At 40.9% G+C, this 26,378-nt stretch overlaps 1 protein-coding gene across 4 annotated transcripts in view; it reads left to right on the top strand.

The window, feature by feature from the left end:
- LOC126281745 (uncharacterized) overlaps positions 1 to 26,378 on the top strand; it is a 221,055-nt gene that overhangs the window by 180,511 nt on the left and 14,166 nt on the right. The window lies entirely within an intron of this gene.

Raw genomic sequence — 26,378 nt, 5'->3', positions numbered from 1 at the left:
CCACACTGCTGAGCAGTATTCAAGCAGTGGGCAAACAAGCGTACTGTAACCTACTTCCTTTGTTTTCGGATTGCATTTCCTTAGGATTCTTCCAATGAATCTCAGTCTGGCATCTGCTTTACCGACGATCAACTTTATATGATCATTCCATTTTAAATCACTCCTAATGCGTACTCCCAGATAATTTATGGAATTAACTGCTTCCAGTTGCTGACCTGCTATTTTGTAGCTAAATGATAAGGGACCTATCTTTCTATGTATTCGCAGCACATTACACTTGTCTACATTGAGATTCAATTGCCATTCCGTAGCACCATGCGTCAATCCGCTGCAGATCCTCCTGCATTTCAGTACAATTTTCCATTGTTGCAACCTCTCGATACACCACAGCATCATCCGTAAAAAGCCTCAGTGAACTTCCGATGGCATCCACCAGGTCATTTATGTATATTGTGAATAGCAACGGTCCTATGACACTCCCCTGCGGCACACCTGAAATCACTCTTACTTCAGAAGACTTATCTCCATTGAGAATGACATGCTGCGTTCTGTTATCTAGGAACTCTTCAATCCAATCACACAATTGGTCTGACAGTCCATATGCTCTTACTTTGTTCATGAAAAGACTGTGGGAACTGTATTGAACGCCTTTCGGAAGTCAAGAAACACGGTCTACCTGTGAACCCGTGTCTATGGCCCTCTGAGTCTCGTGGACGAATAGCGCAAGCTGGGTTCACACGACTGTCTTTTTCGAAACCCATGCTGATTCCTACAGAGTAGATTTCTAGTCTCCAGAAAAGTCATTATACTCGAACATAATAAGTGTTCCAAAATGCTACAACTGATTGACGTTAGAGATATAGGTCTATAGTTCTGCACATCTGTTCGACGTCCCTTCTTGAAAACGGGGAAGACCTGTGCCCTTTTCCAATCCCATGTAACGCTACGCTCTTCTAGAGACCTACAGTTCACCGCTGCAAGAAGGGGGGCAAGTTCCTTCGCGTACTCTGTGTAAAATCGAACTGGTATCCCATCAGGTCCAGTGCCCTTACCTCTTTTGAGCAATTTTAATTGTTTCTCTATTCCTCTGTCATCTATTTCGATATCTACCATTTTGTCATCTGTGCGACAATCTAGAGAAGGAACTATAGTGCAGTCTTCCTCTGTGAAACAGCTTTGGAAAAAGACATTTAGTATTTCTGCCTTTAGTCTGTCATCCTCTGTTTCAGTACCATTTTGGTCACAGAGTGTCTGGACATTTTGTTTTGATCCACCTACCGCTTTGACATAGGACCAAAATTTCTTAGGATTTTCTGCCAAGTCAGTACATAGAACTTTACTTTCGAATTCACTGAATGCCTCTTGCATAGCCCTCCTCACACTACATTTCGCTTGGCGTAATTTTTGTTTGTCTGCAAGGCCTTAGCTATGTTTATGTTTGCTGTGAAGTTCCCTTTGCTTCCGCAGCAGTTTTCTAACTCGGTTGTTGTACCACGGTGGTTCTTTTTCATCTTTTACGATCTTTCTTGGCACATACTCATCTAACGCATATTGTACGATGGTTTTGAACTTTGTCCACTGATCCCCAACAATATCTGCACTTGGGACAAAACTTTTGTGTTGAGCCGTCAGGTACTCTGAAATCTGTTTTTTGTCACTATTGCTAAACAGAAAAATCTTCCTACCTTTTTTAATATTTCTATTTACGGCTGAAATCATCGATGCAGTAACCGCTTAATGATCGCTGATTCCCTGTTCTGCGTTAACTGTTTCAAATAGTTCGGGTCTGTTTGTCACCACAAGGTCTAATATGTTATCACCACGAGTCGGTTCTATGTTTAACTGCTCAAGGTAATTTTCAGATAAAGCACTAAAAAATTTCACTGGATTCTTTCTCCCTGCCACCCGTTATGAACGTTTGAGTCTCCCAGTCTATATCCGGCAAATTAAAATCTCCACCCAGAACTATAACACGGTGGGAAATCTACTTGAAATATTTTCCAAATTATCCTTCAGGTGTTCAGCCACAACAGCTGCTGAGCCAGGGGGCCATGTCTGAGCCTGCTTTAACAGTGACCTTTACCCAAATTATTTCACATTTCGGATCTCCGTCAATTTCCTTCGATACTATTGCACTTCTTATCGCTATAAACATGCCTCCCCCTTCACTGTCCAGCCTGTCTCTGCGGTATATATTCCAATCTGAGTTTAGGATTTCATTACTGTTTATGTCTGGTTTTAGCCAACTTTCTGTCCGTAGTACTATATGGGCATTATGACCATTTATTAATGAGAGCAGTTCAGGGACCTTTCTATAGACGCTCCTGCAGTTTACTATTAGCACATTAATATTGTTATTCCCTGTTGAATTTTGCCTACTCCTACCTTGCCGCATTTCAGGAGGCATCTTGTCGGGCCTAGGGAGGGAATTCTCTAACCTAAAAAAAACCCCATGTGCACTCCATGCGTACTCCGCTACCCTTGTAGCTGCTTCCGGCGTGTAGTGCATGCCTGACCTATTCACGGGGACCCTACATTTCTCCACCCGATAGCGGAGGTTGAGAAATTTGCACCCCAGATCTTCGCAGAATCATCTGAGCCTCTGGTCTAAGCCTTCCACTCGGCTCCAAACCTGAAGACTGCGATCGGTTCTGGGAACTATACTACAAATAGTTAGCTCTGATTCCACCCTGCGAGTGAGGCTTTCCGCCTTCACCAATTCCGCCAACCGCCTGTACGAACTGAGGATAACCTCTGAACCCAGACGGCAGGAGTCATTGGTGCCGACATGAGCAACAATTTGCAGTCGGGTGTACCCAGTGTTCTCTATCGCCGCCGGCAGGGCCTCCTCCACATCTCGGATGAGACCCCCCCGCTATTCTGCTATTTCCCTAAGGGGTTCCATCACCCGCCTAACGTTGGAGCTCCCAATAATGCCGCTGAACCCGCCACTCCCCTTGGGGAGAGGGTGGTCCAACCGCGCCCAGTACTCGCGAAGATGTCTCGACAGCAGGGACAGTGGGTGAAGCATGTAACACCTCGGGTGTACCATGTGACGCACCAGACTCCCCACCGCCGCTACACTCCGAGGCAGCAGCCTGAAGACGGCTGACCGCGGCCATCAATACTCTCAGCTGTTCGGAAACAGTGTCCAGCTCCTCCTGCGTCCGTACATAGCAGTCACACATCCTATCCATCCTAAGAAATCAATTTACTGTAGAGAGTTAATCAACTTTTAACTAGACTGCTAATTCACTAAAGGCAGCTGATTGATGACTAAACTGTGATTGCTAGCCACTTCTTGTAGAAAACAATGAAACTAGCACTACCTGTCTCTGGACTGTATTGAAAACAAACACTAGCACTAGCGTCACTGAGGTTCTGGAAGGTACAGGGAGGGATGTGGAGCCATGACAACTCCAGTGCTATGGCCAGCTGCTCTTTGTTTCAAATCATCAAATTGATGAACGCTGATCATTCTTTGTTCCTCTCATGTCATACTTGAACATCACAACTCTGATGGATTTCAATAAAAAAATAGAAATTATTTTTGAAGATAAAAGAAGCAGATGCTGTATCTGAGACATCCTCTTAGGGGAGATTAATAAGGGAGAGTTGGAAAGTTATATCTAAGTTACAATGTGGGAACAAAGTGCAGCACACGTGTGCCTTACTTTTTTATCAGTATCATCTTCTTCCTCGAAAGGACACTGTTTATTCCAAGAAACTTGAGAAGATGGTTTTCATTATGGCTGTTATCAATCCATGAGGAGTCCCACTTGTAATATATAATAAAGAATAGGAAAAAGAATATTAAAAATACAATAGTGGTACAGTTGGCACCCTCTAGAAGGGAACTAACCTGCTTGTGACTGAACAGTGAAGGAGAGTACAATGACTGTATACATATACTACATGATCAGAAGTATCTGGATACCCCCCCAACCCCCCCCCCCCCCCAAAAAAAAAAAAAATAAATAAAAAAAAAAATAAAATTGTTTTTCATATTAGGTGCATTGTGCTGTCACCTACTCCCAGGTATTCCATATCAGCGACCTCAGTAGTCATTAGACATCGTGACAGAGCAGAATGGTGGCACTCCGCGGATCTCATGGACTTCGAACGTGGACAAGTGATTGGGTGTCACTTGTGTTATACGTCTGTACATGAGATTTCTACACTCATAAACGTCCCTAGGCCCATTTTTTTTCTAATGTGATAGTGAAGTGTAAACGTGAAGGGACACATACAGCACAAAGGCATTCAGGCCGACCTCGTCTGTTGACTGACAGAGACCACGGACGGTTGAAGAGGGTCGTAATGTGTAACAGACCATCACACAGGATTTCCAAACTGCATCAGGATCCAGTGCAAGTACTATGACAGTTAGGAGGGAGATGAGAAAACTTGGATTTCATGGTCGAGCGGCTGCCAATAAGCCACACATCACGCCGATAAATACTGAATGACGCCTCTCTTGGTGTAAGGGGCATAAACTTGGACGTTTGAACAGTGGAAAAATTTTGTGTGGAGTGGTGAATCACAGTACACAGTGTGGCGATCCGATGTCAGAGTGTGGGTATGGCGAATGCTCGGTGAACGTCATCTGCCAGCGTGTGTAGTGCCAACAGTAAAATTTGGAGACAGTGGTGTTATGATGTGGTTGTGTTTTTCATGTAGGAGGCCTACATCCCTTGTTGGTTTTTGTGGCACTATCACAGCACAGGCCTATATTGATGTTTTAAGCACCTTCTTGCTTCCCACTGTTGAAGAGCGATTCGGGGATGGCAATTGCCTCTTTCATCACGATAGAGCACCTGTTCATAATGCATGGCCTGTGCCAGAGTGGTTACACGACAATAACACCTGTAATGGATTGGCCTGCACAGAGTGCTGTCCTGAATCATATAGAACACTTTGAGGTGTTCTGGTACGCCGACTTCGTGCCAGGCCTCACCGACCGACATCAGTACCTCTGCTCAGTGCGTCACTCATGAAGAATGGGCTGCCATTCCCTAAGAAACTTTCCATCACCTGATTAAACATATGCGTGTGAGAGTGAAAGCTGTCATCAAGGCTAAGGGTGGGCAAACACCATATTGACTTCCAGTATTACCAATGGAAGTCATTTTCAGTCAGGTGTGCAGATACTTTTGATCACATAGTGTATGCAAGCTCTCTCCTTGAGCTGTAGTTCTGCCTTGAAGGTCAGTTGATTGTTGTGTCATTTTATCCGTCTGTTAGATTAATTATCAGTGCATAGATGTCCTCAAGCTCTTGTAACTTAAGATGCACGTTCCAGTCATATTAATGTGATCATCTGTTAAAAAACTAGGTAATGACCTCATGAAATGCAGATGTGCGGTAAGAGAGTGATTGAGGTTCTGGAAGGCACCAACAGGTATCTGAAGCCAAGCCAACTGCAGGGCCGTGGCCAGCCCTGCCAACTAAGGTGCCATGGCCAGCTGGTTGCACCAGATTTCACAGTTGAGGCTGTGCGGCACAAACAGTCCGTTTGAGGTAGTCTGACAGATTCTTGATTGGTTTTAGGTCCGGGATTGGGAGGGGGGTTAAGTATCCAACGGAGCACGGCAAATTCATCCTGGTGCTCGTTGAATAGCACACACAGTGTGAGCTGTGTGACATGTTGCATTGTCCTGCTAGTGGATGCCATTGTGCTGACTAAAAACTTATGTTGATTGATTGTGCCTTCCAGAATGACGAGATCATGCGTGGAATGCTACTAAAATATTCCCCAGACTACAATGCTCACTCCTCTGTCCTGGACCCTTCCGGCAATTCCTGCAGGGCTGTACACACCAAAGGCCATCAGTCCAGCAGAGGATAATATGCGATTCCTATGGAAACGTCACCTATCGCCACTTGGTTGACATTCAGTTACATTACTGGCATGCAAATTCTAGCCCTCGTTGCCAATGAACGGCAGTCACCATGGGTGCATAAACCAGATTCCTGCTGCAGAGGCCCATACACAGCAACATTCCCTGAATGATCATTGAGGAGAGATTGTTTGTAGCCCCTTAGTTCATGTGGGTGGTTAGTTGCTCAACAGTTGCGCATTTATTCACCCACACACAACTGTGCCGCTGTGATTCACCCTATCATCAACGACCCGTGGTCGACTACAGTTGCTCAGCAACGGTTTTGGATAGCAACTTTTTGTAGTGTGTGGTATACTTTAATGAAGGTGGCAAGTGAACATTTTGGAAACTCAGAAGCTGATGATCGTGCCGTTTTGCATATCAGATTAATTACTCTTTCTGTAGTCCAACAATGACTGCACTGTTTCCCACATCTCCAGACACCTTATATACCTTCTGCTACTAGTGCTGCCACCTGCCATCTGTGAGTGGTTATTGCATGTTGACATATAACATAGGCAGTGATCACGTTAATGTGACTGGACGGAGTAGAACTGTATAGAACAGGAAAGGGACCATGATGTTTTCCTGTAAAAACACTTGGACACCATTTGCAAGAACATTTTCAGTGTCTGAACTGGAGGCTTCCTATGCCACCCATGCAATACGACCTTAGAGAGAATGGCGAGCATCACCTCTGGTGAGCCAGCATTTGAAAAGCTACAGCTTCTGGTGAGCTGTTTTTAAACATAATGGGAGAACTGTTGTTTTTATTGAACATGCTTTAAAATGTAGTTTAACGTACACACTATTTCCTTGCCTACCCCTGCACTGTCTATTTTGATATCCTGTTCTTCAAAGAGAAATTCTCTCACATTTTTGGCATAGTTTTTTCATCCCGGCAGAAGTATTCCTCGGAAAGAGCATTTCAGAAACTGCCACGTCACAGTTCTGTGTCTTCATACACGATTTCGCTTTGAACCTGGTGCTACAAAATGTTGTATCATATAGCATCAGAACATAAAAATGAATAAATAAGTTGTAAATTAACAATTATGATAACATGTATTTAACACTATTAAATTTATGAATATGGAGCAGTCTTAACTTATATAATTTTCAGCAGTTGACAATCACCAGCAGAATGAAATATTGAAAATCACCAACTTCGCAAATAATTTCTCATGAAGGTATTCTTTGGAAATGTGGGTGTTCCTTATACAGTTGCATTACAAACTGCATACACTTTATTCTAAATCAACAAGCTGTGAACAGGCAATACATTTGATTAATTGTTTACTTGGTGCAAGAACATTATGGAGACACTCATCGAACTCCAGTGGCAGATGCTACGAGAGACACATTATGCATCTTGGAGATACATACTGTAGAAATTTCGAGAACTGGTGGTCTGAGAAGTTGGGAAACATTACTTCCTCCCCCATACATCACGCAAAATGATCGAGGCAAGAAAATCAGAGGAATTAGAGCTCGTACGAAGCTTTGCTGTCAGTCGTTCTTCCCATGCACCATTCCTAAATGAAACATGAAAGGGTTGTCAGGTAGTGGTACCAGAAGTACCCTCCACCACATTCTGCAAGGTGGCTTGTTGAGTGTAGGTGTAGATGTAATAGGTAAGTTTGTTAATGAAACTGAATGAGAGTACTAGAGCACTGATAAGAGATGTTACCACTACTTATTTATTTATTATTTATATATATATCATATGCCTACATTATGAGTTTTTGAGTCACAAGAATAGCTATATGTATATAAAGATAACCAAACTACGACATGTCAACATTTCAGCACAGCTCTCCATCATAAAATATAACACAAATGACAGTAGCTATAGACAAATATCGTTTATTACACCACTTGTTGCTGTCAGGAAATTGTCGAAAGGACCCTTGTAGACACAGGAGGAACGTATTGATAAAACGTCACCATGGTGCGTTGGGATGTGGTAGTCCAAACAGCCTGAGCCTGATGAAATCCGGAGGTTACTTCTGGACACAGGACAGTTTCAGGCATCGTGGAGGACAGTTTTATTGTCAGCAGCATTTCCATTCATCAGTGGCACTGAATTCAATTTCTTGTTGTCTACCTTTTTTATATACCCACTGCTGAGCCAGACAGGCACACAGTAGTATGCTGTTGAATGTAGCAGTCCAAGTGCTGACACCCGGAGAGTGTCTGCTGACGATCCCCAATGAGAGCTACAGAGTTTATGGAGGATGTTGTTTCTGCTTTTGAGATTAGTAGATGATTTTGAAAGAAAATGACCTATCTAATGTGGTCTCAAGGTATTTTGGATGCATGTTATGATGAAGTTCATCTCCATCAGAACAGACTTCAAGGGGTCTGTGTGGCAATATATTGGGCAGATGAAAATGGGCAACTTCTGTTATATTTTGAGTTTGGTTGTAGCCTCCATTTATGGAAGTGTTGGCTTAAGATGTCTAGATCAGAATTTAGGATTTTTTGAGTTGTTTCAAAAGTTTTGTGTTGAGTAACTATTACCCAGTTGTCCACATAGCCAAACATCCTCCACTGTGTTGTAAGAATATCAGATGAGTAGCAGCCGCCATGGGCAGGTGGGAACACTGTGGGTTCATGTCAGTTAGCCGTTTCAGTAATCATGGATCAGTGGAATGGACAACAGCTGCATTAGCCATAAAAATATTTTATAAAAACAATGATAGTTTGGTAGCAACACAGAGGGAGTTTCGATGTTTTTACAATTTATGTTATCATGATGCCGTACCGCCAAAACGTGCCATAAAATGTTGGATTAATAACTTTGAAGAGACTGGATCTGCTCTCAAGAAGAAACTAACAGGACGACCAAGAAATGTGCGTTCTCCAGTGAACTTTGATATTGTATGCCAGTCTCTCTTATGGAGCCCATGGCGTTCAATTCGTAAGCGAGCAGCAGTGGTTGGAATGTGCCGGGAGAGTGTTCACAGAGTTCTTCACCTTGATTTAAAATTTCATCTGTACAAGCTACAGATGGTGCAAAAATTGAAGGACAACGATTACCGGTTACAATTAGGACTCTGTCAACAAATGATAACAAAAATCAACAATAACGATGAATTTCTAAACAAGTTGTGGATGTCAGATGATGCTTATTTTCATCTCACAGGTTATGTAAATAAACAGAACTACCATTACAGGGCAAACACAAATCCTAATGACATTCATGAATGCCCTTTACATGCTAGTAAAGTGACATTATGGATTGGTGTTTCATCAAATGAGATTATCGGACCGTATTTTTTCACAAATGAACAGGGAATCACAATAACTGTCAATACTGATCTACATCTATGTATATACTCCGCTAGCCACCAAGCGGTGTGTGGTGGGGGGCATAATTCGTGTCAAAGTCATATTTCCCCCCCCTGTCCCACTCGCAGATCATGCAAGGGAAAAAAACTGTCTGAATGCCTCAGTACGAGCTCTAATTTCCCTTATCTTTGAATGGTGATCACTCCACGATTTGAAAGTTGGTGGTAATAATATATGCTCTACATCATCAGTGAAGATCGTATTTCGGAATTTAGTGAGCAGCCGCTTCCGTTTAGTGCACTGTCTATCCGCAAGTGTGTCCCAATTCAAACTTTCTATGAGATGCTCTCGAGATGGCTTAATGTACCAGTCACAAATCTTGCTGCTCTTCTTTGGACCTTCTCGATCTCTTGAATCAGACCCAACTGGCAAGTGTCCCATACAGATGAACAATACTCTAAGACTGGATGAACTAACGTATTGTATGCTATTTCCCTTGTTGAAGGACTGCATCGCTTCAAGATTCTACCAATAAACCGCAATCTAGAATCCGCCTTACCCGTTACTTGTGTAATCTGATCATTCCATCTGAGATCACTTCGAATAGTGACACCCAGATACTTGACGGATGATACCGCTTCCAAAGACTGGGCATTTATTTTGTACTCGTACATTAATGGGGATTTTTGCCTTGTTGTTCGCAGTAAGCTACACTTACTAATATTAAGAGATAACTGCCAGTCATTAAACCATGCATTTATTTTCTGCAAATCTTCATTGATTTGTTCACAACTTTTGTATAGCATCATTGGCAAACAGTCTAATGCCGCTGTCAATACCATCAACCAGGTTGTTTATGTAAAGTGCAAAAAGCAGCGGACTTATTATGTTGCCCTGGTACACACCTGAAGTTACGCTTGTCTCTGTTGAAGTCACCCCGTTCAGGATGACATACTGCTCCCTGTCTGTTAGAAAACTTTCTATCCAACCGTATATGTCATTGGATAGACCGTAAGCGCGCACGTTTTGGAGCAAGCGACAGTGCGGAACTGAGTCTAATGCCCTTCGAAAGTCGAGATATATGGCACCAACCTTGGAGCTGGGGTATCTAGAACCTGTTGTATAACATGCACAAAGAGGGCCAGCTGTGTCTTGCATGAACGCTGTTTCCTAAAACCATGCTGGTTTCTGCAGGTGAGCTTCTCAAAGTCTAGAAAGGTCATTATGTCTGAACACAAAATATGTTCCATGATTCTACAACAAATCGATGTCAGTGAGATTGGCTGGTAATTATGTGAATCCAATTTTCTACCCTTTTTATAGATTGCTATGACCTGGGCCATCCTCCAGTCCCATGGAATTTCAGCTGTTCTAATAATCTCTGATAGATGATGGATAAGAATGGTGCTATATTTGTAGGATAGTCAACATAAAGTCTTACGGGGATACTGTCTGGGCCAGATGCCTTCCTGGCATCTAAAGATCTTAACCATTTTACAATCCCAGGTACACTAAACACTATGTCAGCCATCCTTGCGTTTGTTCAATAATTGAAAGATGGATTGGTGCTGCAGTCCTCTACTATCAATTAATTTTTGAAAGCTACGTTTAGAATTTTGGCCTTCTTCTGTTTATCATCATCAGTTACATTACCCATACTGTCAAGAAGAGAAGGTATTTAATTATTGGTAGCGTTCATAGATTATACGTACGACCAAAATTTTTAGGCGTTATTTTTACAATCTGAAGATAAAATATTGCTTTCAAATTCGTTAAAAGAGTCTCTCATTGTCCTTCTGACAGCTGCTTTCATTTCTCATAATTTCTGTTTGTCAGCAGGGCAGTGACTACATTTAAAACGACTGTGCAAAATTCTCTGCTTCCTCAACAACTTCCTAATATGTTTGTTGTACCAAAATGGATCCTTTCCCTCCACTATATTTTTACTAGGCACATCTTCTCTACACATGGTTGATGATACCTTTAAATTCCAACCAAAGATGCTCAATATCTTCCTGTCCCATGGTGAATGCTTGGAGCAGACTATGAAGATATTCATTAATGACACTTTTATTTGCTTTCCCAAACAAGAAAACTCTACGCTGTTTCTTTGGTGTGGGTCATGATGAGTTAAAACAGAGAATTCGGGATGCAATTCACAGTATCCCAGCTGAGACGTTGCAGCAGTCAATGAAGAATCTCAACAGCAGATTTCAGGAATGTATTCATACAGGGGGGCCAATGGCCTTGCCGCAGTGGTAACACCAGTTCCCGTCAGATAAGTGTTAGGCTGAACTAGCATTTGGATGGGTGACCATCTGGTCTGCCGAGCGGTGTTGGCGAGCAGGATGCACTCAGCCCTTGTGAAGCAAACCAAGGAGCTACTCGATTGAGAAGTAGCAGCTACAGTCTTGGAACCTGACATATGGCTGGGAGAGCAGTGTGCTGAGCACATGCCCCTCAATATCTGCATTCAGTCTCGCCCATGGACTGAGGATGACGCAGCGACTGGTGGGTACCATTGGGCCTTCATGGCCTGTTCAGGAGTAGTTTAATTTTAGTTTTTGTTCGTACAGGAGGACGCCATCTAAAGGATGTAATTTAAAAAAAAAAAAAAAAATGTAAATGTCATCAGTGTTTCGTAAATGGCAAAGTTCTAAGGTTTCAATTACTACGAATGCAATTTCTTTCCTTCATCACTTCTAGTTTTATTGGAGTGTGGAAATGTTCCCTTTTTTCTGTGTCACCCTGTATATAAATTAAACAAGAGGGAAGTGAGGATGGTAAACCATTATTCAGTGCTTTTGGTCAGCTAGTATATTTTTCTTTAGTTATAGTAAATACCCTTCCATCTACCATGTTGTCTATCAGTTTTGCTGCCTGATTGTGTAGAATGAGTTGTAATAATTTATAAAGCACCCCATTCGTCCAGACCATGTCATATGCTGCACTTAGATTAACGAAAGCAAATGATGATTTCTGCTTCATTTGGTATACTGCTTCAATAAACATTGTTAGTCATGAGACTTGATCAGTGCAGCTTCATCCTTGTCGGAATCCAGCTTGTTCAGTAGGAAGGTTCTGAAAAATCACTGGACTAAACTGGTTGTGTACATTTCTTTCAAGTAACTTACAAATAGTACTCAATTGTGTGATTGTACTTTGTGTGGTCTGATGCCATGCTGTGTTTTTGTGTGTTGCTATGATCTTTGATTGCTTTATTTTGTATAGGACTGAACCAGATAACATTATGTCAGAGAAGAAAACTGCCAACCATCTTTTTGCATAATTCCCATTATTGGGATGGATTATATTACGTCTCATTGCCCTTCCAGGTTGTAGACTTTTAAGAGCAGCAGAAATGTCAGATACAGAGAAAGTTCTTGGGAACTCAGATTGTTCTTTTTGAGCAATGTAGGTTTGTTTCTTATGCATCTTGTCTGAGCTTTATCACTTGATGCTCTGGATGTAAACAGTAAATCTGACACAATCCTATAATGCTGATGTATGATTGTTGCCCCTTACTTTTATGTTGTTTTGACCCAGCTTCCCTAGTAATGACCATGCTTCTGTACTTGAAGTTTGAAAATTGAGCAACTCAGCTGTCTCTATCTACCTAGGAAGTCTGGCTGTATCAAGATTATGAAATAGGCTATCTGCTGTTTCTTTGTCTCCACTGTGTAGAAATTCATCAATTTTTTTCTTAGTTTAATTCCACCCTGGAATATAGTGCTTGCTGTAGCCCCTAGGGACTGCCTTGTTTGCTGCACTTATCATAGCTCCAACAGCCTCTCATAGTTTTTTGCTTTTGGGGGAGTCGAACCAAGACATTTGTTCAGATTTTTAGCAACTATGTCCCACTCCGTATAGGTCATGCAAAGGATGATAACAGTGGGATACTTGTTCCAATCTCAATAAAGATTGGATTGTGTTGGCCTTGTGGGAATTCTTGTAATACCAACCGGCAACTCTGAGAGGTAATTTAATCTCACTAGTTGGTACAGAGCATAGATTGGGATTATACTTCTGTCTCCATGGTGCTGATGATACAAATGTTCCTTTATTGTTTGCTTCAAACAACACAAAATATACCGTATTTACTCGAATCTAAGCCACACCTGAAAAATGAGACTCAAAATCAAGGAAAAAATTTTTTCCCGGATCTAAGCCGCACCTGAAATTAGAGACTCGAAATTCAAGGGGAAGGAAAAGTTTATGGCCGCACCTCCAAATCGAAACAAAGTTGGTCCCTTGTAATATGAGACACAATTTAGGTCGAATGAATGATGACACAGCTACAGTAGTTTGGTTCGAGTCGTAAGCTTAGCAGTTAAGCTTTACCAGGTAACCATTGCTATGCTTCAGGCACTCCGTCAGTATTTATACGGGTACGCTTCCTTTTTCACGTGCTTCATCTCCTTTGAATTAATTGCTTATTTTTCTTTGATCTGATAAGTGCCGTTCTCTTTCTTACAGGTGTTTACGTCACTCTAAGCTGAAAGTGCCTTATTGTACTGTGTAATCCATTGTTTGTCGCATTCTGATGATAAGTGTTTACAAGGATGGCTTGCTGCTTTCTTTGATAATGATCAACAAGAACGAAATAATAGACTGCGTATGATAGAAGATGTTCTGAACGAGAGATTAGCAAAAATTTTTCTCAATTTGAAAATCTTTGCAGGCACCTCTTTAGTACATTACATTCTGCACAGAAATTAGAGTCATCTTGGATTTAAAAATGTAGTCAATTGCCGTGCTTCATTTCTGACTGTATCACTATTAGGCATAAGAATAATATGAATATAAACATGACATGATATGTATATTCTTCCGCGTTTGCTGTTGTCTCACTCTAGTTTCGTAGTTTATTAGGCAGACAGGATTTAAATGAGATAACAGCAAAAACGAAACAATACATGGCAAAATGTTTATATTGTTATTATTCTTACGGTGAAGAGAACACCGCACGCAATTCACAATTCATAACGGTTCCTGTTAGCAACCATCTCTTCTCACAGGTAGGAAAAAATTCAGTACGTAGAGTTGGCCATTTTGATTGACAAACTTCCCAAACAGTCTTGCCAGTGGATTTTCGTAGTACATTGAAATGCTGCTACATTCGAAGATGAACAATTGCGGAATTTGTATTTACTTCATTGGATAATGTATGAAAATGCAGTGGTCGAAACTCAGCGCGGAGAAAAAAGCTCCTCTTCCACCTCTTTTTTTTTCCTGACGCAGAGATTTTGGCACCAGTATTTATCTTTGTGCCTGCAAAGCATGCTTGTGTGTTGTTGTTGTTGTCTTCAGTCCTGAGACTGGTTTGATGCAGCTCTCCATGCTACTCTATCCTGTGCAAGCTGCTTCATCTCCCAGTACCTACTGCAACCTACATCCTTCTGAATCTGCTTAGTGTACTCATCTCTCGGTCTCCCTCTACGATTTTTACCCTCCACGCTGCCCTCCAATGCTAAATTTGTGATCCCTTGATGCCTCAAAACATGTCCTACCAACCGATCCCTTCTTCTAGTCAAGTTGTGCCACAAACTTCTCTTCTCCCCAATCCTATTCAATACCTCCTCATTAGTTACGTGATCTATCCACCTTATCTTCAGTATTCTTCTGTAGCACCACATTTCGAAAGCTTCTATTCTCTTCTTGTCCAAACTAGTAATCGTCCATGTTTCACTTCCATACATGGCTACACTCCAAACAAATACTTTCAGAAACGACTTCCTGATACATAAATCTATATTCGATGTTAACAAATTTCTCTTCTTCAGAAACGCTTTCCTTGCCATTGCCAGTCTACATTTTATATCCTCTCTACTTCGACCATCATCAGTTATTTTACTTCCTAAATAGCAAAACTCCTTTACTACTTGAAGTGTCTCATTTCCTAATCTAATTCCCTCAGCATCACCCGATTTAATTTGACTACATTCCATTATCCTCGTTTTGCTTTTGTTAATGTTCATCTTATATCCTCCTTTCAAGACACTGTCCATTCCGTTCAACTGCTCTTCCAAGCCCTTTGCCGTCTCTGACAGAATTACAATGTCATCGGCGAACCTCAAAGTTTTTACTTTGTCTCCATGAATTTTAATACCTACTCCAAATTTTTCTTTTGTTTCCTTTACTGCTTGCTCAATATACAGATTGAATAACATCGGGGAGAGGCTACAACCCTGTCTCACTCCTTTCCCAACCACTGCTTCCCTTTAATGTCCCTCGACTCTTATAACTGCCATCTGGTTTCTGTACAAATTATAAATAGCCTTTCGCTCCCTGTATTTTAACCCTGCCACCTTTAGAATTTGAAAGAGAGTAATCCAGTCAACATTGTCAAAAGCTTTCTCTAAGTCTACAAATGCTAGAAACGTAGGTTTGCCTTTTCTTAATCTTTCTTCTAAGATAAGTCGTAAGGTCAGTATTGCCTCACGTGTTCCAACATTTCGACGGAATCCAAACTGATCTTCCCTGAGGTCAGCTTCTACCAGTTTTTCCATTCATCTGTAAAGAATTAGTGTTAGTATATTGCAGCCGTGGCTTATTGGACTGATAGTTTGGTAATTTTTGCATCTGCCAACACCTGCTTTCTTTGGGGTTGGAATTATTACATTCTTCTTTAAGTCTGATGGTATTTTGCCTTTCTGATACATCTTGCTCACTAGAAGGTAGAGTTTTGTTAGGCCTGGCTCTCCCAAGGCTGTCAGTAGTTCTAATGGAATGTTGTCTATTCCCGGGGCCTTGTTTCAACTTAGGTCTTTAGTGCTCTGTCAAACTCTTCACGCAGTATCGTATCTCCCATTTCGTCTTCATCTACATCCTCTTCTATTCCCATAATATTGTCCTCAAGTACATCGCCCTTGTATAAACCTTCTATATACTCCTTCCACCTTTCTGCCTTCCCTTCTTTGCTTAGAACTGGGCTGCCATCTGAGCTCTTGATATTCATACACGTGGTTCTCTTCTCTCCAAAGGTCTCTTTAATTCTCCTGTAGGCAGTATCTATCTTACCCCTAGTGAGATAAGCTTCTACATCCTTACATTTGTCCTCTAGCCATCCCTGTTTAGCCATTTTGCACTTCCTGTCGATCTCATTTTTGAGACGTTTGTATTCCTTTTTGCCTGCATCATTTACTGCATTTTTATATTTTCTCCTTTCATCAATTAAATTCAATATTTCTTCTGTTACCCAAGGATTTCTAGCAGCCCTCGTCTTTGTACCTACTTTATCCTCTACTGCCTTCACTACCACATCCCTCAGAGCTACCCATTCTTCTTCTACTGTATTTCTTTCCCCTATTCCTGTCAATTGTTCCCTTATGCTCTCTCTGAAACTCTGTACAACCTCTGGTTCTTTCAGTTTATCCAGGTCCCATCTCCTTAATTTCTCACATTTTTGCAGTTTCTTCAGTTTTAATCTACAGGTCATAACCAATAGATTGTGGTCAGAGTCCACATCTGCCCCTGGAAATGTCTTACAACTTAAAACCTGGTTCCTAAGTCTCCAGGGTTCTTCCACGTATACAACCTTCTTTCATGATTCTTAAACCAAGTGTTAGCTATGATTAAGTTGTGCTCTGTGCAAAATTCTACTAGGCGGCTTCCTCTTTCATTTTGTAGCCCCAATCCATATTCACCTACTATGTTTCCTTCTCTCCCTTTTCCTACACTCGAATTCCAGTCACCCATTACTATTAAATGTTCGTCTCCCTTCACTATCTGAATAATTTCTTTTATTTCATCGTACATTTCTTCAATTTCTTCATCATCTGCAGAGCTAGTTGGCATATAAACTTGTACTACTGTAGTAGGTGTGGGCTTCGTATCTATCTTGGCCACAATAATGCGTTCACTATGCTGTTTGTAGTAGCTTACCCGCATTCCTATTTTCCTATTCATTATTAAACCTACTCCTGCATTACCCCTATTTGATTTTGTGTTTATAACCCTGTAGTCACCTGACCAGAAGTCTTGTTCCTCCTGCCACCGAACTTCACTAATTCCCACTATATCTAACTTTAACCTATCCATTTCTCTTTTTAAATTTTCTAACCTACCTGCCCGATTAAGGGATCTGACATTCCACGCTCCGATCCGTAGAACGCCAGTTTTCTTTCTCCTGATAACGACATCCTCCTGAGTAGTCCCCGCCCGGAGATCCGAATGGGGGACTATTTTACCTCCGGAATATTTTACCCAAGAGGATGCCATCATCATTTAATCATACAGTAAAGCTGCATGTCCTCGCGAAAAATTACGGCTGTAGTATCCCCTTGCTTTCAGCCGTTCGCAGTACCAGCACAGCAAGGCCGTTTTGGTTAATGTTGCAAGGCCAGATCAGTCAATCATCCAGACTGTTGCCCCTGCAACTACTGAAAAGGCTGCTGCCCCTCTTCAGGAACCACACGTTTGTCTGGCCTCTCAACAGATACCCCTCCGTTGTGGTTGCACCTACGGTACGGCCATCTGTATCGCTGAGGCATGCAAGCCTCCCCACCAACGGCAAGGTCCATGGTTCATGGGGGGAGGGCATGCTTGTGTAGCGCTACTTATATTCGACGGCACAAGTTAGTTGTGTCGGCACCTACCAACATTTTTCAGAACTTCCGCTTGCTTTGCACTCGATTCAGGCGGTTTTTTGGATTACAAAAACCGGAAAAAAGTGCGGCTTAGATTCGAGTAAATATGGTAAGTTACTCTCTTGTACCCAGTTTATGACAACTTCACCATTTTCATCATTTTCCTTTTACTTCCATTGAGTCTGGTGACTTAAAATCTCTGAGATATATGACGACAATATTATGGAAAAGGATGACTGCTGCTCACTATATACTAAGGCTGGTGAGTCGCAGACAGGCACTACAAAAAAAGACTGTAAAACAATAAGCTTCCGGCCAAAAAGACCTTTATCAGAATTAGACAAAAAACACACAAATACATGACCATGGTCTGCCGAGGCCAGACTGCATGATGAGAGAAGCAATCTGGATAGTGGGGGTGGGGGTGCGGAGGAGGCTGGGGTAGAGGGAGGGAGGGGGATAGCTACCCTGCTACCCCTCCTCCTTCCTGCCCCATCCTCTTCCTCATTCCCAGCATCCAGACTGCTTCTCCCATCATGCACTGCTGCTCGTAGTCTGGCGTCGGCAGCCAGAGACCGTGGTCATGTGTGTGTGTGTGTGTGTGTGTGTGTGTGTGTGTGTGTGTGTGTTGTCAAATTCTGATGAAGGCCTTTATGGCCAAAAGCCTACTTGTTTGACAGTCTTTTTTGTAGTGTCTATCTTTGACTCAGCATCTCCGCTGTATGGTGAGTAGTGATCTGTCCTTTGCATAATATTGTCATTATTTCATCCTAGATTTTCCTTTGTTCGAGGTACGTGATGAGCTGTTGTAATGTCAGGATGACCTGTGGAGGCCAAGAAATAGCTGGAAGTTTTTGTATGTTAATTACTGTTAGTTCTTCAATTTTTACTGTAACTCCAGTGAATGTCATTGAGATTAGATATGGAGTGTAGATTTGCATTCTTGGTTGACAGTCATACATAAATGGCTACTCTGTAAGCACAATGGTATATTGCTAGTAGTAAGTCAGCACCAGGAATTATTTGATGATCATTTTCAGTACAAGTTTCCTGAACAGTGACAACTTCGATGTTGTATTTTGATAAAATCTTTTGTAACACTTGGCACTTTGATTTACTTTTCTATACTGATTTGACAGATCTTGATAACAGGTCCAATGTTTGTAGGTGGAGGATTCTGAGAAGAACTGTGTTAGTCCATGTCTTGTGACAAACTCATTTTATCCAAGATATCATTGAGTTTATCTGACTGCCTCTGCTTCTCAGTTTTAGACATTTGCCTTGAAGAGACTGTTCTGTAGCACCAGCTGGAGGACATGTGTGGCTTAAGGAGTGTCAGGGACGTGAACAGTTGTCCCCACATGATCACTACAGGCAGTGTAAGAAGATCCCAGAGAGCTAGCAGCACTGTTGCCAGCTATCAGCTGCATAGTGCCAACAGCTACAGGCAAAAACAGTAGTCTATGTAGCTGCAATGACAGTGAAGCATTGCCATAGCACGTTTATAAAATCATGGTATGCGAACAGTTGAGTTACGTACACAATCATACCATGCCAAGCCCACTGCAACTGTCAGAGAGTCTTTTATGCTGACTTGACTATAGTGTTGGGAACGACTGAATGAAAACAACTAATTCAATTGGTTACTGAAAAACAGTCAACGAATTTGGTTGAATTATTCATTCAGTCTTTTGAGCAAAATCCACTCTGTGGGTGCAACCAAATGAAAACAATCAATTCACTTGGTTGTTGTTTTATGTATTGTTTGGATTACTATACATTTATTTCTTTGTGTGTGGGAGTAACCGAATGAAAATTGTCAACACAGCCCTTTGTAGTTTAGCATATTGAGTGATTTATTCATTCTTTCTTTTTAAATGAAAGCAGTCTGTCAGTTGAACCATGTATTTCTTTCAACTGAAACCACTCTTTGATGTCTTAGTTGACTGAGCTATCCGTTCAGTCTTCTGAGTGAACCCAGTCTGTTGTGTTTTCATTAGTTGAACTAAAGCAGTAGTATACAACCAGGATACGTATACCCCCTCAGAGGGTATGCCCAACCACCACCACCACCACCACCACTCGGGGGCATATGAAGACATCTCGGTGAAAGTAAAGATTGTTCACATTCATTTAACTATGTACTGAATAGACTAATTCTTCATTTCATCATTTAAAATTTTTTGACATATTGCTGTGGATAAAGTTGTTCCAGGCCCAATTAAACCATAACTAATCATTGGGGTGCAAAGTTGACCAAAAAAGTGCCCTCGGGGAACATGGAGAAGAAAGGGACATATCAAAATGTTAGTGATTGTTTGCATTCCATTTTACTGAACAGGTGTGACGATGTTCATTAATTAAAACCATTCAAATCTATCCCTCTCAGAAAGAGGATGGCAGCCCACCTCCTCCACGTCCGTCTCCCATGCCACCAAGGCCACAGCAGTGGCAAAGAGGAGTCCCGCCACCACAGGGCCCCACACTGCACCATCAGCTGGCACACAGGCCACCTCCTCAGTGCTGCTGTGGCCCTCAGGAGGCTGCCTGCAGCGGTGGTGTGTGCCCTGCCCCATGGACATTGCCCATTCCCAGATGGAAAAAGACTGAAAAATATATATAAGTGAAATCATGTCACTCGAACCCAAAGACTGAAAGAGAATACTCATATACCAGATGTAACTATCTGAGACTTATGTCAGTCGGTCGTCTCCCATTATAGAAAAAACATTCATATAGCTAGCACATGGCCACAGAGACTGGTTTCATTTGGTTGTTTCATTGACTGAAAAAACTGAATGCAAAAGAAAAATTTTTTTTTCATCAATTGGTTGTTAAAACTAGTCTGTTGTTCCATGACTAGTGATCATTATCTGGAGTCCAGTCAGTGTAAGAAATACCCTGTCCATTAATTTTTGATACTTACAGTTGATCTTCTGTGAATTGTTTGTCATAAATGAGCTATTTTTCAGTATGAATGTGGTGTTAATAAAAACTGTGTGCGAATTGGGAATCTTTGCCTTTTGTGGGCACTACTGCTACTGACGGAGCTATCTGGGTGGGGTTCGTGATCTGCCCTCATAAATTAACTTCTGCCAGGATGTCTCTCCTACTCCCTAGACTTCACAGAAGCTATTCTGTCACCCTTGAGGTCCCAGAAGAAAATCTTAGCAATGGCAAATAGTGAAGAATCAGTCACACTTGTTTGCAAGGGTTGTTTGAAAGGTGTGGTGTGTGTTCTGTGTTACCCATGATTTATATGTTGTTGTAAATCATGTTTTGATCTTCAATATCCACCCCTTCCAAAAATTATACAAACCCTCCCATTTACATCACATTTCATAAAAAAGTATAAAATATTCTATACCAGATAGAAAATTATACACTACTATAAAATAGTTGTCTAGTTAGTCACTTTATATTATCTTTTATACACACATAAAATCCTCTATTCATTTTATGTTGTCTCAACATTACTCTGTTTAAATAGTACCGTCATATTATACTTTTCAGTAATATAACATTCTATTCGTTTTATTTCATGTCTAGAGATCACTATTCATTCGTGATTCTCTTAAGTTTTCTGCTTGACTATCATATTCGGTTTCCTACGTTCTAACATTATACAATAGTTTAAGATTTTGGGAATAGATTATAGAAAAATTTAAGATTTGAAGAGAATTTGGTGCAGGAAAACTATCTTGGAAGAAACATTGAAAACAACTCGGAATCTGGTGGACGTCACTCCGCCTGTTAGCTCAGAATCTTAATGTCCCTGGGGGATATTAACTTTATGCCTTTTATATTTTAATTTCCTTTCTCTGATCCTGTTATAGGAGGTTCGATAGCCTTCTCATTATGTCTACTTACTCGTTGTGGTGCCTTTTCAACATAATCTTCAGTATTCTGTGCAGGCCAAATGAAACATTTAATAAGAGGTTCTTTTACAAAGGGTTTGCCTATTACTTCTAAAGGTGTTAATCCCGTTGATAAATATAAAAGTTTATTTAAAATAAGTTCAAAGTCTTTGACCTTCAATGCCCATAAAGTATGTTTTTAATGGCAGTAGGTGCGGCATAATTTTCCAATCTCGTTCATTACCCGTTCACATGGATTTGAGGATGGGTTATAGTTGGATATTAACACTTGACGAATACCTTCCCATGTTAAAAATTCTTTAAAATCGTTACTAGCAGACTGTGCTCCATTATTGGAGAGAAACCATTTCGGTTTCCCTACCTCCAGAAAATATTGTTGCAAACAGTGTATCACGATTGGTGTATTTGCTTTTTAAATAGGGTACAACTTAACATACTTTGACCAACACTCTATGAGGACTAACATGTACGACACTCCCCCCTTACCTTTCAGAATTGGTCCAAAGAAATCCACTGCTGTAAGAGAGTGTATATATACTTAGGAATGATTGGATACATTTTGTATTTAACGTGAGTGTTACTCTCTTTCACCTTCTGACAGATATCACAAGTCCTAATTAAAGATGCTACTTTATGTCCTAGCCTTTTAAAGTAATAGAACTCATTCATATGAGCTATACACTTCCTTATTCCGAAATGTCCATACCCAGTATGAACATACCACACAATTTTGTCTTCCTGTAACTTCGGAATGCATAAACACCACCGTTATGATGTTATACTATCTCTCCAAAATAAATTATGACCCTTAATTTTCTACTTTCCTTCTTGATTAGGAGGCAAGGAATTCCTAATACACATAGCAAATATCTTGGTAAAATAGGGATCATGATGTGTGTTCTCTGTTACTCTTTGTGCCATCTCTTGTACCCTGCTCTGTGGATATTCTCCTGTCAGAAAATTAATTGCAAAAATTAAGCCAGGTCCTTCTGTCCATTTTAACTCTTCCATGCCTATAGGTAACCTAGACAAAGCGTCTGGTACAAAATTCTGAGAACCTTTTACATACTGTATTCGAATGTCATATTTTTGTAGGAACCACATCCATTGCATTAATATACTATGTAACAAACGAATATTCATCAAGAAAGGTAGAGCTTGATTATCTGTGTAGATATGGATTTCTGACACCCATACTACTGTTTGGAATTTTTGGATACTCCATACTATTGCTAACAGTTCTTTTTCAATAGCTGTGTAGTTTAATTCATGTTTATGAATATAATAGAGGGAAACATTCCATGTGAGAAAAATATATTTAAAAAACAAAGATGATGTGACTTACCAAATGAAAGTGCTGGCAGGTTGATAGAAATACAAACATACACACAAAATTCAAGCTTTTGCAACCAACGTTTGCTTCATCACGAAAGAGGGAAGGAGAGGGAAAGACGAAAGGATGTGGGTTTTAAGGGAGAGGGTAAGGAGTAATTCCAATCCCGGGAGCGGAAAGACTTACCTTAGGGGGAAAAAAAGGACAGGTATACGCGCGCGCGCACACACACACACACACACACACACACACACACACACACACACACACACACACACACACACACACAAAAGCAGACATTTGTAAAGGCAAAGAGTTTGGGCAGAGATGTCAGTCGAGGCGGAAGTACAGAGGCAAAGATGTTGTTGAAAGACAGGTGAGGTATGAGCGGCGGCAACTTGAAATTAGCGGAGGTTGAGGCCTGGCGGATAACGAGAAGAGAGGATATACTGAAGGGCAAGTTCCCATCTCCGGAGTTCTGACAGGTTGGTGTTAGTGGGAAGTATCCAGATAACTCGGGCGGTGTAACACTGTGCCAAGATGTGCTGGCCATGCACCAAGGCATGCTTAGCCACAGGGTGATCCTCATTACCAACAAACACTGTCTGCCTGTGTCCATTCTTGCGAATGGACAGTTTGTTGCTGGTCATTCCCACATAGAAAGCTTCACAAAGTAGGCAGGTCAGTTGGTAAATCACATGGGTGCTATCACACGTGGCTCTGCCTTTGATCGTGTACACCTTCCGGGTTACAGGACTGGAGTAGGTGGTGGTGGGAGGGTGCATGGGGCAGGTTTTACACCGGGGATCGTTACAAGGGTAGGAGCCAGAGAGTAGGGAAGGTGGTTTGGGGATTTCATAGGGATGAACCAAGAGGTTACGAAGGTTAGGTGGACGGCGGAAAGACACTCTTGGTGGAGTGGGGAGGATTTAATGAAGGAGGGATCTCATTTCATTGAGGAAGTCGTATCCCTGCTGGAGAGCCACATTCAGAGTCTGATCCAGTCCCGGAAAGTATCCTGTCACAAGTGGGGCACTTTTGTGGTTCCTCTGTAGGAGGTTCTGGGTTTGAGGGGATACGGAAGTGGCTCTGGTTATTTGCTTCTGTACCAGGTCGGGAGGGTAGTTGTGGGATGCGAAAGCTGTTTTCAGGTTTATTAAGACTGTGGCTAGCAAAAGCTATAGATCTGTGATTTACATTATCTATACCCCACTCTCCTTGGAATAGTTCTGCCGCGATCCCGTAATCAGATGTGTCAGTTGCAATTTTAAATGGTTCACCCATACTTGGATAATGCAATTACGGGTGCTTCTACTAGTGCTCTTTTTATGTTTTCAAACGCATTATTTTCCTCTTGATCCCAGACCCACAGTATTCCCTATCTTAACAAAGACAAAATTCTTGTGTCATTTAGTTCTTGTCCCTTAATGTACCGTCTATAGGACACGGCCATTTCAATAAATCACTACAATTTTTTTAGAAGGTGGACATTCTTTAATAGCTTTTATGCACTCAGGATCCGGTCTAATCCCCTGTACCCCTACAGGATGCTTTAAAAACTTAAGCTCTTGTCTTGCAAAGTGTGACCTAGACAATTTCATGGTAATACCTTTTTCTTTAAATTTTTTTCTGGGTCTTACTCAGTGTTAGGCAATGTTCTTCCCAGGTAGCTGAGATTATGAGAATATCATATACATATATTATTAAATCCTGTAACAAATCTCTCCCTAATGCCTCGTCCAGTGCACATATAAATACTGAGACTGAGATATTAAGTCCAAATAGTAACACATTGAAATGATACAGAAACGTGGTATATTTCTTTAATTCAGGTTGTAACCTATTTTGCCAATATCCCGCAGTCAGGTCCATCATGCTAAAAAACTTTGCTTTCCCAAATTTGGATAACAGTTCTTTGATGTTAATTGGTCTGTTTCGTTTTGTTTCTATATGCTTCTTCAGTGTATGCACATCTAGCATGAATCGCACACCTCCTGTAACCCTTTTTATTACTGCTAAAGGGTTATTCATGACACTAGAACTGTGTTCTATTATATTGTTGTCAATCATTTTGTCAATTTCCTCCTTAATTGCTTCTTTGAAACTTATGGTATTGGATATGGCTTACAGAAAAATGGAGTGTCATCTTTTGAATGCAATCTTGCATATGTAATCGCTGATATTACCGGGACGATCAGAAAATACTTCTTCATATTCCATTAGAATTTTATATAAATCTAGTTTTTGTGCATTGGTTAATATTGGGGATTCTTTGTTTTGTATATCAATTCTATATGCTAATTGGTCTACATTATCGATCTCCGGTGACAGTTGCGCTGTAGCTGTTAATCACAGACATTGACTCTCAGTTGTTTGTTTACCAATGTAGCTGTTTGTCACAAACGGTACCCAATATCTACTCTACCCTTTCAAAAAACATAGATTTTCCTCAAAATTTAAAATGACTTTAAATTCTAATAGCCAATCTAACCCAAATAATACACCTGTATTGATATTTTCTACTATTAACAATGTATGATGAAACAAACTATTTCCAATGTGGCAATTCACCTGGGTTTCGTGTTTTACAACTTTGCTCTTTGTTCCTGTTACACCAACCATGTAAACTCCAGTTACTAGTAACAGAGGTAGGTGATGTTTAACTCGTAATAAGTTAAAGAACACGCTAGAAATGAGTGAAATCTCACTCCCCGAATCTATAAATATGTTCACTTCAAAAGTCTACACATTTCCTACTATTATTGCTTGTGGATTATTGGTAGTCAAGTTTGGTTCTTCCAGTAATAACCATTCTTTTGTCGGTATTTTGTCCATGAAATTAACATACTTCTTATAAACCAGGCCGCCTAGTGTATCTCTACGAGCTGCGCGCCAGCCCTGGATCCAGATCACACTATGTTTTCCTCATTACTAATAATCACCGGTTGGTTACCAAACTGGGGTACTACATTACCACTTTTTACTGTATTATTACTTGACACAAATTCCTGAGAAGTTACTGGACCTAAATTTGAATGTGGATGCTTCTTCTGATAATTATCATTACTATTATTCTGGTTACACTGGCGTTCTTTAGCTAAGTTAGCCTCAGGTCTTTTAAAGTTATTATTACTAACTCTTTTGTAATTCTGATTTTCTTTCTGGTGTACGCTCTCACTCTCATTGCGCTGCTTATTTAAAGCATCCAGTGTGTCCACAAAGGATAATAATTCTTCAACCGTTTTCCACCCATTACATAATATAATCTTATTATTAAAATTCGAACTAACCTCTCTTCCTCCACTGGCTTATCTAAGTATTTCACTTGTGTTAAATGCCAGTCGAAATACTTTCTCATTGTTCCCCACATATTACTGTAATACTTCGGGTCCCACAAGTCTGA

Source organism: Schistocerca gregaria, chromosome 1, assembly GCF_023897955.1.
Source record: "Schistocerca gregaria isolate iqSchGreg1 chromosome 1, iqSchGreg1.2, whole genome shotgun sequence".
In the NCBI taxonomy this organism is placed as follows: Eukaryota; Metazoa; Arthropoda; class Insecta; order Orthoptera; family Acrididae; genus Schistocerca; species Schistocerca gregaria.
Note: the sequence above shows the minus strand (reverse complement) of the source record. Positions and strands in the feature narration are given on the sequence as shown.